At 37.0% G+C, this 18,638-nt stretch overlaps 1 pseudogene; it reads right to left on the reverse strand.

The window, feature by feature from the left end:
* LOC100613561 (NEDD4-like E3 ubiquitin-protein ligase WWP1) overlaps positions 1-15,694 on the reverse strand; it is a 32,625-nt pseudogene extending 16,931 nt beyond the window's left edge.
* Between the last annotated feature and the right edge of the window lie 2,944 nt (positions 15,695-18,638).

The raw sequence follows: 18,638 nt of genomic DNA on the forward strand, positions 1-18,638 counted from the left end.
AGACAAGGATTTCTACTTTCACCACTTCTATTCAACATAGTACTGGAGGTGCTAGCCAGAGGAACCTGGCAAGAGAAAGAAAAAAAAAAGGCATGTACGCTGGAAAAAAAGGGATGTCAAATTGTCCCTCTTTACTGATGATGTGACCTAATATCTAGAAAAACATTCAAACTCTACCAAAAAAATTATTAGATCTGATCAATAAATTCAGTAAAGTTGCAGAATACAAAAACACAGAAAATAGTAGCATTTCTATGCACAAATAATGAAATTGCTGAGAAAGAAATCAGAAGGTAATCCTACTTACAATAGGTAAAAAAAAATATCTAGGAAAATATTTAACTAGGAAGATGAGAGATCTCTACAAGAATGACTACCAAGCACTGATGAAAAAAACTGATGGACACACAAACAAATGGACACATATCCAGTGCTCACCAATAGGAAGAAATATCATTAAAATGACCATACTGCCCAAACCAATCTACAGCATCAATGCAATTCCTATTAAAATGTCAGTGTCGTTTTTCAACAGAATTAGATATAGCAATCTTAAAATTCACATGAAACCCCCCAAAACATTATGGATACCCAAAGCAATGAGCAAAAAGAACAAACCTGGAAGCATTATACCTGATTTCAAACTATATTACAAAGCTATAGTAGCCTAGTAATAGAGAAACCAGAAATAAATTCATGTATTTACAGCCAACTAATCTTTTACAAAGTTGCCAAGAACATACATTGAAGAAAGGACAGTCTCTTCAATAAATAGTGCTGTGAAAATTGGATATTCATATGCAGAAGAATGAAACTGGACCCCTTTTCCTCACCATCCACAAAAATCAACTCAGCATGGTTTGAAGATTTGAATGTAAGATCCAAAACTATAAAACTCTTAGAAGAAAACATAGGGAAAACACTTCAAGACATTGGTTGTGGCAAAGAGATGGCTAAGACTTCAAAAGCACAGGCAATCAAAACAAAAATAGACGATGAGACCATATTAAACTAAAAAATTTCTACATCATAAAGGAAATAGTCAATAGATTAAAGAGACAACCTGGGCTGGGCACAGTGGCTCACACCTGCAATCTTAACACTGTGAGGCTGAGATGGACAAATGGCCTGAGCCCAGTTCTAGACCAGCTTGGGCAACATTGCGAAACCCTGTCTCTATAGAAAAAAAAAAATCAGCTGGGTGTGGTGATGTGTGCCTATAGTCCCAGCTACTTGGGAGGCTGAGGTGGGAGGATGACTTGAGCCCTGGAGGTCAAGGCTGCAATGAGGTGTGATCAGGCCACTGCACTCCAGCCTGGCTGACACAGCAAGAACCTGTCTCAAAAAAAAAAAATAATAATAAAAGAGACAACCTAGTGAATGAAAAACATAATTGCAAAATATTCATCCAACAAGGAAGTAATATCGGAATTTGCATAGAACTCAAACAACAATAAACAAAACAAATAATACCATTAAAAGTAGGCAAATTACATGATCAGATATTTATAAAATGCATACGAATGGCCAAGAGGTATATGAAAAAATGCTTAACATCATTAATCAAAGTTTCAATGAGATATTATCTTATTCCAGTTAGAATAACTATTATTAAAAAGACTAAAAGTAACAGGTGCTGGTGAAGACATAGAGAAAAGGAATTCTCATACACCATTGGTGGGAATTTAAATTAGTAAACCAGTACAGAAAATAATATGGAGATTTCTCAAAAAATGAAAAATAGAACTACCGTAGGATCTAGCAGTTCTACTACTGTGTATTTATCCCAAGAAAAATAATTGAAATCAGTATATCAAAAGAATACCTGCATGTCCATGTTCATTGCAGCACTATTCACAATAGCCAAGACACAGAGTCAACCTAAGTCTCCATCAATAGATGAATGGATTTTTAAAAATCTATACAGAATGGAATACTATTCAGCCATAAAATGAATGAAATCATGTCACTTCCAGCAATATGGATGGAAATGGAGGTAATTCTGTTAAGTGAAATAAGCCAGGCACAGAAAGTCAAATATTGCATGTTCTCACTCATATGGGGGAGCTAAAAAAGTGATGTCAAGAAGGTAGAAAATACAATCATAGATACCAAAGGCTGAGAAGTGTGTGCAGGTGGGAAGAGGCAATAAAGAAAGACTGGTTACTGGATACAAACATATGGTTAAATAGAAGAAATAAGTTCTCATGTTCAATAGCAGTGACTTTAATTAGCAACAATGTGTTGACTATTTCAAAATAGCTAGAAGAGAGGACATGAAATTTTCCCAACACATAGAGATAATACATATTTGGCAGGGCCCGGTGGCTCACGCCTTTAATCCTAGCGCTTTGGGAGGCTGAGGCGGGAGGATTGCCTGAGCTCAGGAGTTCTAGACCAGCCTGGGCAACACGGCGAAACCCTGTCTCTACTAAAACACACACACAAAAAAAGAAAAAATTAGCCAGACGTGGCAGTGTGCACCTGTAGTCCCAGCTACTCGGGAGGCTGAGGCAGGAGAATTGCTTGAACCCGGGAGGCGGAGGTTGCAGTGAGCTAAGATCGCACCACTGCACTCCAGCCTGGGTGGCAGTGCAAGGCTCCATCATCAAAAATAAAAAGAAAGAAAGAAATAATACATACTCGAAGTAAGGAATATTCCAAACAGCCTGACTTGATCATTAACACTCTGTGCATATAACACATACTCACATGTATGTACCCAATAAATGTACACAATATTCTCTATTAATAAAAATACATAGTTCTTAAAAAGTACAGTTGAAATGGAAAAGAAAGCATATTCAAAGATAAAATAGATTACTTCCCTGAAACAGAGACTTAATTCTGATAATTCAAAGGGCATACTTTATCTCAAAAAAAAAGAAAAACAAGATTTATCATAGCTGCTATAATAAATTGACTCCTAATTTTAGTATCTTAATTTAACAAAGGTGTGTTTGTAGCCTACACTACGTGTTTCTAGCATTGAGTTACAATATATGAGATTGCCATTTTCTAGTTCAAAAATTGTCAAATAGCAATTTCATGTGGTTCAGATTACAGGTTGACAGTGGGCTCTGATCTGCTGTCCATTAGCTTCATCAGTTGGAACAGGGCCTTGTTACCATGGTAGCTAAGAAAGCATATGGAAATCCCACTCTTATGATTTGTCCTAGAAGTATCGTTTATCACCACATCTCATACTCCATAACCTGGAAGTTTCATTTGGTCTTCCTTTCTGCAAATTCAGCTGGGACATACAGCCACCTGTGTTCCCAGAAGATGGGAAGAATAAAATATTAACAATATTAACAATATCAATATAAAAATAATCAAAATCAAGTATCCTGGAAAAAAAAGTTAGTATTCAGATTTCTTCATAGAAACACAAGTCAGAAGATAGTTGAGTGATATAAAAAGTTCTGACAGATGTCACCAAGATGGTGGTAATACCTTTCATCCCATCCAAAAACAAATACAGATAGCTATCCACAAACCAAAATAACCCTGAGAGGGCTCAAAGGCACATTAAGGAATCTGCAGAAACACTGTGGAGAAGAAAAATGGAGACTGATTATCCAGAAAGGATTGCTAGTGAGATCAGCATTGCTCAGATGCCAGAAGACAGCTATGAACAAAGACGAAAGTTGTACACTATTAGTGTCAGTCTTCTAGTGAGAACCGCTGTGTTCCCAGCAGCCTATTCCAGAGAGAACATGGGCATATCTTGCCACTGAGGTAACTAATCATCATTCCCACCAGGGAACTCCAGAGAGAGAGAGACATGACTGCATGGCTCCCCACTCTTCCTCAGCTGCTCTTGGCTCCTTCAAGAAAGAAGTTGTCACCTTTCCCACCTCCCAACCCCATTCATCTATATTATTTGACAAAAGATTATACCTTTAATTTAGCAACTCTTTTAATGTACAAGCATTCCAGTTACGTTAACATTCTACTTCATAATTTTATTTCTAAAACAAACTTATACAGTAGAGTCTCATTTTGTCCATCTATTTTTAAATTTATACATTCAATAAATGCTTATTGTATATTCACCTAGGGCCACCTTGTTAAGGTAAAGCTGTGAATTGGAGAATATTTTCTGCCCACATACAGTTTACATTCTACAGTGGATGCACACGACAAAATTATCCATAGTCATATAATGTAACTTGCAGTAAAAGAGTTCAAGGGCAGATCAGGCAGGGCCTTACAAGCCATGCTAATAAGTTATATTTTATTGCAAAAGTAATAGGAAGTGATTGTAGGGTTTCAAAATGAGGGGATAAGAGCATCTGATTTTGATAATTAATGGATAATTCTCATCACCATGTAGAACTGCCATGAGAGAAAGAGAGATGAAGCAGGGAAACCAGAGAACTTGTTAAATGATCCAGAAGGGACTCTCCTGGGAATTTATGATTATTGGTGGCACTGGTGGTGGAAGTGATCAAAATCTGGAAAAATCTGGGTTTTGTTTTGTTTTTGTCTTTGCATTTTTACTAAAAGTTATACATTTTGGCGTCGATAAGAAATAAATGAAATTTAAAGTCACAGGACTGGATGGCCTCTCCTGGGGGTATGATGGGGGGAGCTCTTAATTTTACTTATTTATTCATCTATTCCTCTATCAATCTGTCTGTTTAAACACACACAGATAATTCTAGAAAAATACTATTACATGTAGTTAAGATTTGGAGTCATATTTTGTTGTGTTTTTGTACTTTTTCTGTTTTGCATAATGAAAAAATACATGTATCATTTTTATAAAAACAGTGACATCAGTTATTGAAGAAAAGAGTGTGAAAGACAGGGAAGCATAATGAGGAATTAGTGCACCCAGGAATAGTGAGGTTATTATATCTAAACACTTATAGTAACAAAAACTAAGACTTAAGTATTATCTCAAAATGAGAATCCTGAATGCCAACACATGTCACTAGCTGGACATCTGTGTTTACAGTTTGCCATTCAGCATCTACAAAAAGAAGGAGAAGAAATAGGTAACAGTAACAAGCAACATACGGCGGAAATTAAGGAACTAAATTATCACAGTTTGAGAAAATGTGACTGTTAACAGTTAAATTTTAATCCTATAGGAGTAATGTCAAATAGCTCATTGAATAAGAGCTTTTTCAAAATTTCTGGGATAAAATTTTAATTTTTAAAACAACACATCCATAATTAAAATCCAAATGCACTAGGCTGCATGTTTAAAAGGGAAATGTTGATATATACATTTGTCAAATTCTGACAGATTTAGGTTGAGAAATCTAGAATTTAATGGTAAGGTAAAATATATTCACTACATTGTAAGTTAATTAGACATTGATTTTAGTCATAGATCTGTATATATTTAAAATAGGGAACAAACAAATCAAGTGAGATGCAAAAAATTATGTAACACCATGTATTAGTCTGTTTTCACACTGCTGATAAAGAAATACCCAAGACTGGGAAGAAAAAGAGGTTTAATTGAACTTAGTGATCCACATGGCTGAGGAGGCCTCAGAATCATGGTGGGAGGCAAAACACACTTGTTACATGGTGGCAGCAAGAGAAAAAAGAGAAGGAAGCAAAAGCTGAAACCCCTGCTAAACTCATCAGATCTCATGAGACTTATTGACTATCAAGAGAATAGCACCAGAAACAACAGCCCCCATGATTCAATTACCTCACTGTGGGTACCTCCCACAACATGTGGGAATTCTGGGAGAGAAAATTCAAGTTGAGAATTGGGTGGGGACATGCCAAACCACATCATTCCACCCCTGGCCCCTCCAAATCTCATGTCCTCACATTTCAAAACCAATTCATGCCTTCCCAACAGTCCCCAAAAGTCTTAATTCATTTCAGCATTAACCCAAAAGTCCACAGTCCAAAGTTTCATCTGAGATGAGGCAAGTCCTGTCTGCCTATGAGCCTGTAAAATCAAAAGTAAGTTAGTTGCTTCCTAGATACAATGGGGGTACAGGTATTGGGTAAATATAGTCATTCCAAATGGGAAAATTTGGTCAAAACAAAGGGATTACAGGGCCCATGCAAGTCTGAAATCCAGTGGGACAGTCAAATTTTACAGCTGCAAAATTATCTATTTTGACTCCAGGTCTCACATCCAGGTCATGCTGATTCAAAAGGTGGGTTCCAATGGTCTTGGGCAGCTCTGCCCCTGTGGCTTTGCAGGGTATGGCCCCCATTCTGGCTGCTTTCATGGGCTGCATTGAGTGTCTACAGCTTTTCCAGGTGCTTGGTACAAGCTGTTGGTGGATTACCATTCTGGGGTCTGGAGGATGGTGGCCCTTTTCTCACAGCTCCACCAGGCAATGCCATAGAAGGAACTCTGTGTGGGGGCTCCAACCCCACATTTCCCTCCCACACTGCCCTAGCACAGGTTTTCCATGAAGTCTCCACCCCTGCAGCAAACTTTTGCCTGGTCATCCAGGTATTTCCATACATCTTCTGAAATCTAGGCAGAGGTTCCCAAACCTCACTTCTTGACTTCTGTACACCCACAGGCTCAACACACATGGAAGCTGCCAAGGCTTGGGGCTTCCACCCTCTGAAGCCACAGCCCAAACTCTATGATGGCCCCTTTCGGCCATGCCTGGAGCAACTGGGACACTGGGCACCAAGTCCCTAGGCTGCACACAGCACAGGGACCCTGGGCCCAGCCCATGGAACCACTTTTTCCTCCTGGGCCTCTGGGCTTGTGATAGGAGGGGTTGCCGTGAAGGTCTCTGACATGGTCTGGAGATATTTTCCTCATAGTCTTGGGGATTAACATCTCTTTGCTACTTAGTTAAGCAAACTTCTGCAGCTGGCTTGAATTTCTCCTCAAAAAAATGCATTTTTTTTTTCTACTGGATCATCAGGCTGCAAATTTTCTGAAAATCTATGCTCTGTTTCCCTTTTTAAATGGAATGCTTTTAACAGCACCCAAGTCACATTTTGAATGCCTTTCTGCTTAGAAATTTCTTCCACCAGATACCCTAAATCATATTTCTTAAGTTCAAAGTTCCACAAATCTCCAGGGCAGGGGCAAAATGCCACCAGTCTGTTTGCTAAAACATAACAAGAGTCACCTTTGCTCCCATTCCCAACAAGTTCCTTATCTCCATCTGAGACCACCTCAGCCTGGACCTTACTGTTCGTATCACTATCAGCATTTTTGTCAAAGCCATTCAACAAGTCTCTAGGAGGTTCCAAACTTTTCCACATTTTCCTGTCTTCTTCTGAGGCCTCCAAACTGTTCTAGCCTCTTCCTGTTACCCAGTTCCAAAATCACTTCCACATTTTCGGGTATCTTTTCAGCAATGCCCCACTCTACTGGTACCAATTTACTGTATTAGTATGTTTTCATGCTGCCGATAAAGACATACTCAAGGCTGGGTAGAAAAAGAGGTTTAATGAACTTACAATTCAACATGGCTGGGCAGGCCTCACAATCATAGCAGTAGGCAAGAAGGAGCAAGTCATATCTTACATGGATGGTGACAGGCAAAGAGAGCTTGTGCAGGGAAACTCCTACTTGTAAAACCATCGGATATTGTGAGACTCATTCACTATTATGATAACAGTGCAGGAAAGACCCACCCCCATAATTCAATTACCGCCTACCAGGTTCCTCCCATTATGTGGGAATTGTGGGAGTCACAATTGAAGTTGAGATTTGTGTGGGGACACAGTCAAACAATATCACGTGACCAACTTGAAATGTGTCACAGGATATCTGTGAAACTAAAATAACAAGAAAAATAGACATGCCAACATTTTGAAAAGAATTAGTCTCAACAGTGACTTTTATATGATTATTTAAATGAGTTTTATTACTCACTCTTGTTTTCATTCATTAAAAAAAAAAGTCCCTCACAATTTTTCACTATGAACTGTTATCTTCCTCTGATGGCTACTAACCAGAGCCATAAAGAGGCTGCTCACTCATGGATCTTTAACTCAAACATTGCTGTCACAGCTTCTACATTGCACCAACAGGCCTCTGTCGGGACTGGGAGTCCTTCAACCTTTCTAATCATCAGTTTCCCTGTTGTCAGTTTTCCCACTTTCCCCAGTATTTGGATTTGTGTTACTCAACATAAATTTTACAAATTTATCCTATTGATATAATATACACAATTTAATATGTTTTGCTCTCTATGAAATTCCATTTTGTATCTATACAACAATAAAACCATTTTGATATCTCCATGAAAACTCTAGACCTTGTCATTTTTTAACCTAGTATTTCCTTTTTGAAATATATAATTTATAGTATTTATTTCCACTATGAATATAAGCTGTTTTCTACTATATTTTTTAATTGGATGTTGCACATTAAGAAACTAAAATTTACAGGCAAATTAAATGAAAAACAAACATAAAGGATGAAATGATGAAACACAAATCTGTATAATAGAGGAAAACAGAAAAACTCTAAAGCTATAGTAATAAAGATAGCACTATATTGGTGAAAGGATAGGCACACATCGTACAATGGAACAGAACAGTGTAGAGGATAGACACCCACAAACATAGTCAACTGATTTTTGAGAAAGATCTAAGTCAATTTAATAAAGAACAAATAGCCACTTCAATAAATTGTACTGGAACAGTTGAATGTAAATAGATCAATAGAATGAAATTCATTAAAATCTTACAATTAATAGAAAAATTAACTCAAAACGCATCCTAGACCTAAGTGAAAAATGTAAAACTTTACAATTTCTAGAAGTAAATATAAAATACCTGTGTTATTGTGTTCACCAAAAAGTTTTCAGATATCCCTTAAAAATGATAAATTTTATTTTATAAAAATTAAAAGCTTTTTCTATGTAACAGGTACTTTTAAGAGAATGAAAAGACAGACCATAAACTGAGAAAAATAAGTTACAAATCCTACTTTTGACAAGGAGTTTAGAACATATAAAGAAATGTCAGAACTCAGTACACAATAAGAAATTAAAGGCCCTAATAAAAATTGAGCAAAATATCTTAACAGACACCTCACTGAACAAAATGTACAGATAGAAAATAAGCATGTGAAAATAAACTAAGCATCAGTAGTCATTAGAGAATTGCAAATAAAAACAACCATGAAATACTGTTGTATACCTAACCTGACAACACCAAGTGTGCTAGGTACTGTGCTGAGTACTAGGACTGCTATACATTTCTGGTGGGAAAGAAAATGGTAGGGACTCTTTGGAAACTATGTTGGCATTTCCTTATAAAGTTAAATATAAATATAAAGTAAATACTCTGTGACCCAGCAAGCTCATACTTACACTTTTTGAAAGAAAAGTGAAGATGTATGTTCACACAAAATCTTTATGTAAACATTTATGGCAGTTTTACATGTAAGTGCCAAAAACTGGGAACAACCCATATGTCCTTTAACTATAAAACAAATAAACTGTAGTGAATCACTACTACAGTTTGAATATTATTGCATAATATTCCTTTATTAAATGAACTGTAATAAGTCCATAAGGAATATTATGCAATAATAAACCTTAATAAATCGTTAATTCATGTAACAACATGGATTGATCCTAACTGTATTTTGGTAAGTGAAAGGAGCCAGACCTCAAAAGTTACACATTGTATGATGCCATTCATATGGCATGATGAAAAAGAGGGAAAACTTACAGGGATAAAAAACAGACAGTATTTGCCATGATAGTGAGTAGAGGGCTGTGTCAACTATAAAGGGAAATTTTTAGAGTGATTGAGCTATTTTATATCAACATTCTTGAAGTTGATACAAGACTTTATATATTATCAAAACCCATAGTATTATATAACACAATGTGAGCTTTACAGTATGAATAGTGAAAAACATATTAACTAGAATTTGGAGGGAATCAAAATGCTATTAATTTGTAAAACACTTTAATCGATTGTTACAAATTGTAACAAAAACTAACAAATAGTCATAAATCAATTACAAATGCCTTTCTTTGTTTTTTGAGATGGAGTTTCACTCTTGTTGCCCAGGCTGGAGTGCAATGGCACAATCTTGGCTCACAGCAACCTCCACCTCCCAGCTTCAAGCAATTCTCCTGCCTCAGCCTCCGGAGTAGCTGGGATTACAGGCATGCACCACCACGCCCAGCTAACACAAATACTTTTCTTTATTAAAAAATATTTTTCTGGCCGGGCTTGGTGGCTCACGCCTGTAATCCCAGCACTTTGGGAGGCCGAGCGGGCGGATCACGAGGTCAGGAAATCCAGACCATCCTGGCTAACATGGTGAAACCCCGTTTCTACTAAGAAAATACAAGAACATTAGCCAGGCGTGATGGCGGGCGCCTGTAGTCCCAGCTACTTGGGAGGCTGAGGCAGGAGAATGGCGGGAATGTGGGAGGCGGAGCTTGCAGTGAGCCGAGATCGCGCCACTGCACTCCAGCCTGGGCGACAGAGCAAGACTCTGTCTCAAAAAAAAAAAAAAAAAAAAAAAAAAAAAATTGTAAATCTTAAATTCAAAACACTAACATTTAGATCATTTCTGGAAGACATGCAGGATGGTAGAGCAATTAGCATATGATCAGACAATTTAACCTTTTCACATTAATGCTGTGGACATTGTTCAGGTAAGACTCACAGCTGCTTCCGATATTCCTTTCTTTTACTGGTATAGCATCAACAATTATATTTAAAACTAGTTTAGAGCCAAGTCTTTCTTCTGTGAACAAAAAAGAAAATTCAAATTTGTTAAATAGAAAATATTTGCTTTCTTGTTTGCTGATATAGTTAAGTGAAAAGAGGAGTAAAAATACTGAGAACTTCTTGGAGATTATCAGGTATTGTGACCTGCTTGCGAGTTGTTTGATGAACTAATATTTAGCAATGGAAGTATTTTATAGTTACTAATGACTGGATGAAGATGATAAGCAGTTTGTGTTACATGTAGCACTCAGCAACGTGGTATTTATTTCTGAAGAAAATATATTATGTGCCCTCTGAAATGAACAGGCAGATGGTAGCAGGCTATGCAAGAGTTGGATAATTTATTACATAAAAACAAGTAAAATATGGTTTGTGAAGTAGGGGTAAAAATTTGTTTGATTAGCAGTTTGCAATTTTTTTTTTTCCACTAGGCTTGGCTGCTTATTAGTTCTTGGATTTTTCACTGTCCTCATTCAGAAGGTCAGCTTCCGGTGGTGATTAAGAATATCTGAATGGTTCTGAATCTGAATACCTATTCTGACTTTTACTGCTAAGTCTCAGTAACTACCTCTTTTAAATATTATAGTAAAACGATAGTCACTGTCCTGTAGGATTGCTTTGAGAATTAAATGAGATGTGTTGAAAGTATCAGGCTCTCAATAAATATTTACTGTTACTGTTTTTAATAGAAATGACAATCTTTGTCTTAGTATTTAATAATATTTTGCATAAGTCCAAAGAGAAAACAGATTTAAATTTGGCTTATAATATTGGGGAAATATAACAATTTAAAATATTTTTTAAATCATCATTCTTATGAAATATCTATTTAAGTGAAACCCCAGGATAGCTCTCTATGGGCTGGATCATGTATTCACTTTGGGCAGTCTATTGTCATTTACGTCACCATGGCATGGAATGTACACTAAATTGGAACTTTATTCATTTATTTATTTATGTATGTATTTATTTTTGAGTCTCACTCTGTCATCCAGGCTGGAGTGCGACGGCACAATCTGTGTTCACTGCAACCTTCACCTCCTGGGTTCAGGCGATTCTCCTGCCTTAGCCTCCAGAGTAGCTGGGATTACAGTCTCGCTTCACCATGCCTGGCTAGTTTTTTGTATTTTTAGTAGAGACGGAGTTTCACCATTTTGGCCAGGCTCGTCTCACTAAATTGGAACTTTAAAATACGCTTCAATATAAGATGATTTTTACAAAAAATAGCTCAGTTTTACAAATAAAAGTCTCTGTCTCTGTTGGCATACTTTGGTGAACTTAGCTTCTCTAATTAAATGATATTTTCTCCCTCACTGTTTGTTTCTCCCTCACTATTTCTGTAGTGTTCAGCAGTAGCAACTTTAACTAGGACACTTAAATAGAATATTTAACTATCCTTTTGATACCCCTTGAGTTTAAATAGCTAATATACCTCATATGGAGACCCAAATTTTTATGATGGGAAATAATTAGTTGCACTTTCACTGATAGTTTTATATTAAATATTGATAAGGACAGTAGAAAAAATGAAGGAATTAAAATGAAAGAAGTAAAAAACCTATCCATCTTTTTATGGATATGATGATATATATAGTAACTTGGCTACATGAGAGAGTGCTTGTATAAAAGGAATTTAGCCTTTATTCTAAAAACCATTTCTAAGCCACTGAAAAATTTTGACATGAGTGACATACTCTCAGGACTTTGCTGTTATAACCAGTGACCCCCTACATGGTTATCGTGGATGGAGAAAGTCACAAAAATGGCACTTGATTTTCCAGACATTTATGTTAGAACCAACATACTCTATGTTGAAAAAATTATCTTGCTCTTTCTGTCACTAAAAGTGAATGAATTGACTTCATTTCTAGTTTTCCTCACCCTCAGAATATCTTAATAAAGAATTTAAGTATTAAGAAATAAGACTATTTGCAAAGAATTAGTAGAGTTATGAAAAAATCTATAATTTTCTTTCATTAATAAAAATGAGATTTATTGAGAACATCTATTGTATTTGTATGTTCTTTGATAAGACTAGATAAAACAAAAATATCAAAATATTACAGTGTTCAGCATTATAAACTTTTTTATTATGCAATGTATGACTATGTAGGGCAGCTGTTTAGCCATATTTTGAGATCTACCCAGTCTCCCACCATCACATAAAATGATTTGTAATATATGATACTATAAACACAAACACAAATATTTGGTCCAAGGCTGGGCATCTGATTATATACATATATATATATATATATATATATATATATTTTTTTTTTTTTTTTTTTTTTTTTTTTTTTTGAGATGCAGTCTTGCTCTGTTGCCCAGGCTGGAGTGCAGTGGCATGATCTTGGCTCACTGCAAGCTCTGCCTCCCACGTTCCCACCATTCTCCTGCCTCAGCCTCCCAAGTACCTGGGACTACAGGTGCCCGCCACCACTCCCGGCTAATGTTCTTGTATTTTCTTAGTAGAGAAGGGGTTTCCCCGTGTTAGCCAGGATGGTCTGGATCTCCTGACCTCGTGATCTGCCTGCCTTGGCCTCCCAAAGTGCTGGGATTACAGGCGTGAGCCACCGGGCCTAGCCAAGATTTACAATTTTCATGTACATCAAATAACATAAGGTCCTACCTTCGTACTCTAATAAAGCAGTGAGATTCCAGTGCCATTTTCAATTTGTACTCAATTTTTTCTTATAGAATGCTCCGAGAGTCCTTTTCAGTAGGTTAAGCACAAAGCAGAATCTAATTCTTTTTAAAAGTCAGGAAGATAAACATCAGCCTATTATCTTACAGACAGATAATGCATTCAGAATTAAGAAGCATGACTTAATAATTTAATTGCACGCATTTTGGTGTGGTTTGTCATTGACTGAGTTATGTTTAAGGTGCACAATAGAGAAATCAGTTGTTAAAAAACAGAGAATGTGGACTTTGGAGATGGTATTGTGTAGTCAAGAGAGCCAACAATGAGTGAGATAATTTTCTGTATTACCTTTGTATCCTTGTACAAGTTTTAATTTCTCTAAGCCTAGCCTTCTCATTTGTAAATCTGGCATAATATTTTTTATGATTAAGTGAAACAGTGCTGATAAACTCTTACTGTAGAAGCTGACCATGGAAAGTACTTAAAACAAAACATGTTTTAATATTATTTCCAAATGTCAAATAGCCAAATAAATTCTCCCAGATATTGTGTGACCAAATGAAATATAATGTTAATTGATACATAGATTATGACTATAAAACTTTTGTCAGAATAAGATGAGCTCTTACCCAGGTTAGGTTTACAAGAGAAATTATAATATTAAAATATTTTGTAATATTGCAAATATACAGAAGAGTTAATACTATAATGACGATAAATAAATAATATAGTAAACATCAAAAGCTTTATTAAATTTTAAATTTGCCATATTTTCTTTAGCTACATTTTAAGTTAAAAGCTGGAAAAAAAGTTGAAGTTCCTAGTGTACCCTTCTTCAGTCCCTCGAGTAAGATGACATTAATGCTACCCTCAGTTTGACTAAAGACGGGATTTTTCCTAACTCTGGGCCCCTGATCTTCCTTTTCTTCTAGCATCTATTTGAGAAAACGTGTTATTGTAAATTTTTTTCTCTGCTCCTTTGAGATATACATAAAACATTAAAAAAAAAAAGGCCTCTTGCCAGTTATATAACCTGAAATGTTCTTCTCAAGGTGTCGGGTTCACAACTGTGCCAATTGTCACGTTTGGGGTCAAGTATTAGCCCATGCTGAGGTCTGAAGGGAGTGGGTGGATGAGCAAAAAGAACACTCGGGGGGCCGTAGGCAGGTGAAAGATGATTTTATTCATCAGCAGCTCCAATCAACAGCTTTCTCACACTGTCCGCCCTGTCTCGGCTGCTTATTCTGGCGGCTCCCACATACAGCTGCATGGCTGGCTCTTCCCTGCCTTCAGAGTCCGCAGTTTAACTCTTCCTGTCTGTGGGCACTAGCAGGCCGAGCTGTGTCCTGGCTCCCCCATGTCCGCCTGCAAAGATGGACAGCTCTGACTCTCTCTCTTTCTCTGGGCGCCAGCATGCCTGAACAGTGTCAACAGGGCAATTGTACCTTTTACAGACAATAGTGGCATAGAGCCAAGGGATGGCCTTCCCAAGTTATGGCTTCATGGCTGTGGTAACAAGTGGAGTTATACACCTGCGCTCTAAACTCACTGAGTCACGCAGGATGTAAACATCCTACCTTGGCCTATCCTTGACCAAAGCACAGCCATGTTCCTTACACAGGATCTCAGAGAAAGACATAGCACCCGTATCTCCCAGTGTCAGTGTTGGAAGTTATCCAAGGCACGCAGCACCAATGTATGTTACTGGCGGCAAATCGGTATAGGTCTACAGCAACCTCAATTCTTGCCTTCTCAGAAGAAAGAATTCGACTGAGGGGCATAAGGCAGAAAGTGAGCCTAAGGCAGGTTTTAGAGCAGGAGTGAAAGTTTATTAAAAAGGTTTAAGACAGGAACAACAACAAAAAAAAGGGAAAATATACTTGAAAGAGGGCCAAGTAGGCAACTTGACAGACAAGTGTGCGAACTGGCCTTTTGACTTAAGGTTTTATATGTTGGCATACTTCCGGGGTCTTGCATTCCTTCTCCCCCGATTTTTCCCTTGGGGTGGGCTGTCTGCGTGTGCAGAGGCCTGTTAGCACTTGGGAGGTGAGCATGCAGAGTATGTTTACTGGAGTTATATGCATGCTCACCTGAGGCATTCTTCACTAACCAGCAGAATATCCCTAGGAGTTCATACACTTGTTAAACTGCCATTTTGCCTCTTAGTGTGCATATGTGAGCCCACTCACCCAACTCTTGATATATTATTGGGAAGCGGCTAGTGACCAGCTTCAGGTCTTCCTGTTTATTGGGAGACTGCCTTTCCCTGGTGCTGATTATTTTAGAGAAACAGTTAACAACTGCCTGACCATCACCTGATGGTCGCCTCACATTCCTGGTGTGTGGGGGTTGGTGGAAGGAGTCCTCTCCTGCTCTGCTCATGTTTGACCAGCTACCTATTGTAATGCCAGATTTTATGAAAGGGTAGAAACCCAACTTTCATGGATATTTTGCTCCAAGTTGCAAAATTACTACCTGCCATAAAGATAAATTAGCAAATCGAGGTGGCTTAATGTCCTCCAGTACATTTCTGCTAGCTCACCCCAGCCCTTAAATTCCTAACAATACCTGCTTCAGTGGAGTTCAGTTCAGACTTACATGCTTTATTGAATTTAAGTGCAGGCTTAGTTTTAGCCTTTCTCTTCTGTTTCAGTAGTCTTAAAGTTTTCCTTGCTTGTTTATATTTTTCATGTGCCAATTTTGCTTTGACATGCATTATCTTCCATTGTTAATTCCATTGAAAAAACCTTGTAGTATATGCAGAAAATCCAGAAGTAAAAGGCCATACCATAAACAGTTAGAAACAGAACAAGCAAACACACAAAAAATGCACTAAGGGAATTATTAGTTTCTCAAAACCATCTATCTTTTGAAGCAGATTTGCAAATTTTCAGTTATCATTTCTAACACATTTAGAATATTATAAGATTTTTTCAACATACACACAATATTTTACATGCCTAGCATCTACTGTAATTAAGAACATATTCAAAGGTTTACCACCATATATGTTTTAGTCACCAGGATTTTTTGATCTATTCTTAAATAGTTCTATGGTAGAACACAGAAAGACCTGAACTCCAAATAATAGGCCCTGATATTTGTCTTTGAAAATTTTGGAAGCAAACAAAACCAAACCATGTTTTGACAAGTTGTCCTACTGAACCTTACTTACCACCCAGTGCACCTTCCTCTACAAATTAGCTTTTTCAAAAAGACTGCATGATGGATAATTCATTCATTCAGATTCTTCAAATGGCTCCCTAGGACCCCTTCATTTACAATGAGAACAGCTCAGGGAGCTAATTACCAAACTAAAAGAGAAACAGCAGGAAACAGTAATCATTAATCACATCTTTACCACAACTGATAAAGGAAGAGTACATTCAGGAAAGACAGTTTTTGCTCTGTCTCATTTGATCTGAAGATAGGTAAAATTCTTGACACAAACTGTTGGTGAACAAATGTCCTCTCAAAGACCAGCTAATTTCCATTAAAATTTTATGGAAAGAAAATAAAAGAAACTGAAAAGAGGTGATTAGAGAAAGTGGTGAAAAATTAAGCAGAAAAACTCAGTACTTCTTTTTCAGTCTTTGTCTTGGCTATTGTGATGGTTAATACTGAGTGTCAACTTGATGGGATTGAAGGATGCAAAGTATTGATCCTGGTGAGGGTGTTGCCAAAGGAGATTAACATTTGAGTCAGTGGGCTGGGAAAGGCAGACCCATTCTTAATCTGGTGGGCACAATCTAATCAGCTGCCAGTGAATATAAAGCAGGCAGAAAAATGTGATAAGGCAAGACTGGCTTAGCCTCCCAGCCTACATCTTTCTCCCACGCTGGATGCTTCCTACCCTCAAACATCGGACTCCAAGTTCTTCAGTTTTGAGACTCAGACTGGCTCTCCTTACTCCTCAAGCTTGCAGACAGCCTATTGTGGGATCTTGTGATCGTGTAAGTTAATACTTAATAAACTCCGATGTATATATTTGGAGCAAAATATCCATGAAAGTTGGGCTCCCACCCTTTCATAAAATCTGGTGTTACAGTACATAGCTGATCAAACATGAGCAGAGCAGGAGAGGACTACTTCCACCAATCCCCAGACACCAGGAATGTGAGGCAATCACTATATATAGATATATATACCATTCTGTACCTCTAAGGAACCCTGACTAATACAGCTATCTTTTCAATAAATAACAGAATAGTAGCATGAATAGAAAGATTACATACTTTGCCTAACAGTTATTATGGCATAACAACTAGATTTATTTCCATTACATTTATTACTGGCCATTTACTAGACACCACTATTTTTTTTAATCCTGCAGTTGTATGATTAATCATAAAGAAACAGTAAGATTTATTTTCTTAACTTTAACTGTAAAATCCAAACTATAACTCATTAATGACTGATGTAAAAGAAAGAAAAACTCACAATTTTTACTAATGGATGGAGGTCTCTATCAGGCAGCTAAACAAGGAATAACAAGCAAATTAAAAAATTCTGTTAAAGTATTTCTTTGTTATAAATTCATAGTTTGAATATAATTAATTGTGTAATGTACTTGTATAATATATGCATTAACAATATGTACTGTACACATATTTATATGTACAATATGAATTATAATTGTATACTATAATACAATTAATATGATGTTCTTCAAAATTTCCTAAATGTGAGTGTATGTATGGAAACACCATTTTTAGTGTGGATTCAGTTCACAAACTATCCCTTCTTCTCTGAAAATTGCACCCTGATCTTAAAGAACTGGTCACACATGCAAAGTGTGATTCCAGCCCCCTGGTGTGGGCGTTGATAGTTAGACAGGGACAAGCACACAAACCAAGCTGGGATTATCAGCTGTTCTCTCCCAGGAGTACGAAATATGGACTAAAAGACAACCAGTGAGTCTCTGTACATGAGTGAAACTTTGTACAATCCCTTGCACAGTGGAGTGGCCAATTTCTATAGTGTGGCATGAAAACAGATAAAACTTATCTTCTAAAATAAAAAATAATGCAGAAGTACAATGTGAGGCTGAAGCAGAAAATATGCAACAGTTTAGGTCCCCTATTCCCATACCCCCTCTAAATCCTTCTAGTTCTCAGTTCCAGTTCCTAATGTTTATCTGCAGTTGAGATAGGTGCAACTTCTCTATGTTGTTTATAAAATTATCTTTGCAATATCTTAGATTGGATTCTTCTAAATACAAGATGACTATAAAAGCCTATTTGCAAACAGTCCTGCCCCAATATCCTAGCCAGTTCAACATCCATCCTATAGGATTTTATTCAGAAATATGTTATTATTAAAATAG

The sequence above is a fragment of the Pan troglodytes genome, chromosome 8 (assembly GCF_028858775.2).
Source record: "Pan troglodytes isolate AG18354 chromosome 8, NHGRI_mPanTro3-v2.0_pri, whole genome shotgun sequence".
Classification (NCBI taxonomy): domain Eukaryota; kingdom Metazoa; phylum Chordata; class Mammalia; order Primates; family Hominidae; genus Pan; species Pan troglodytes.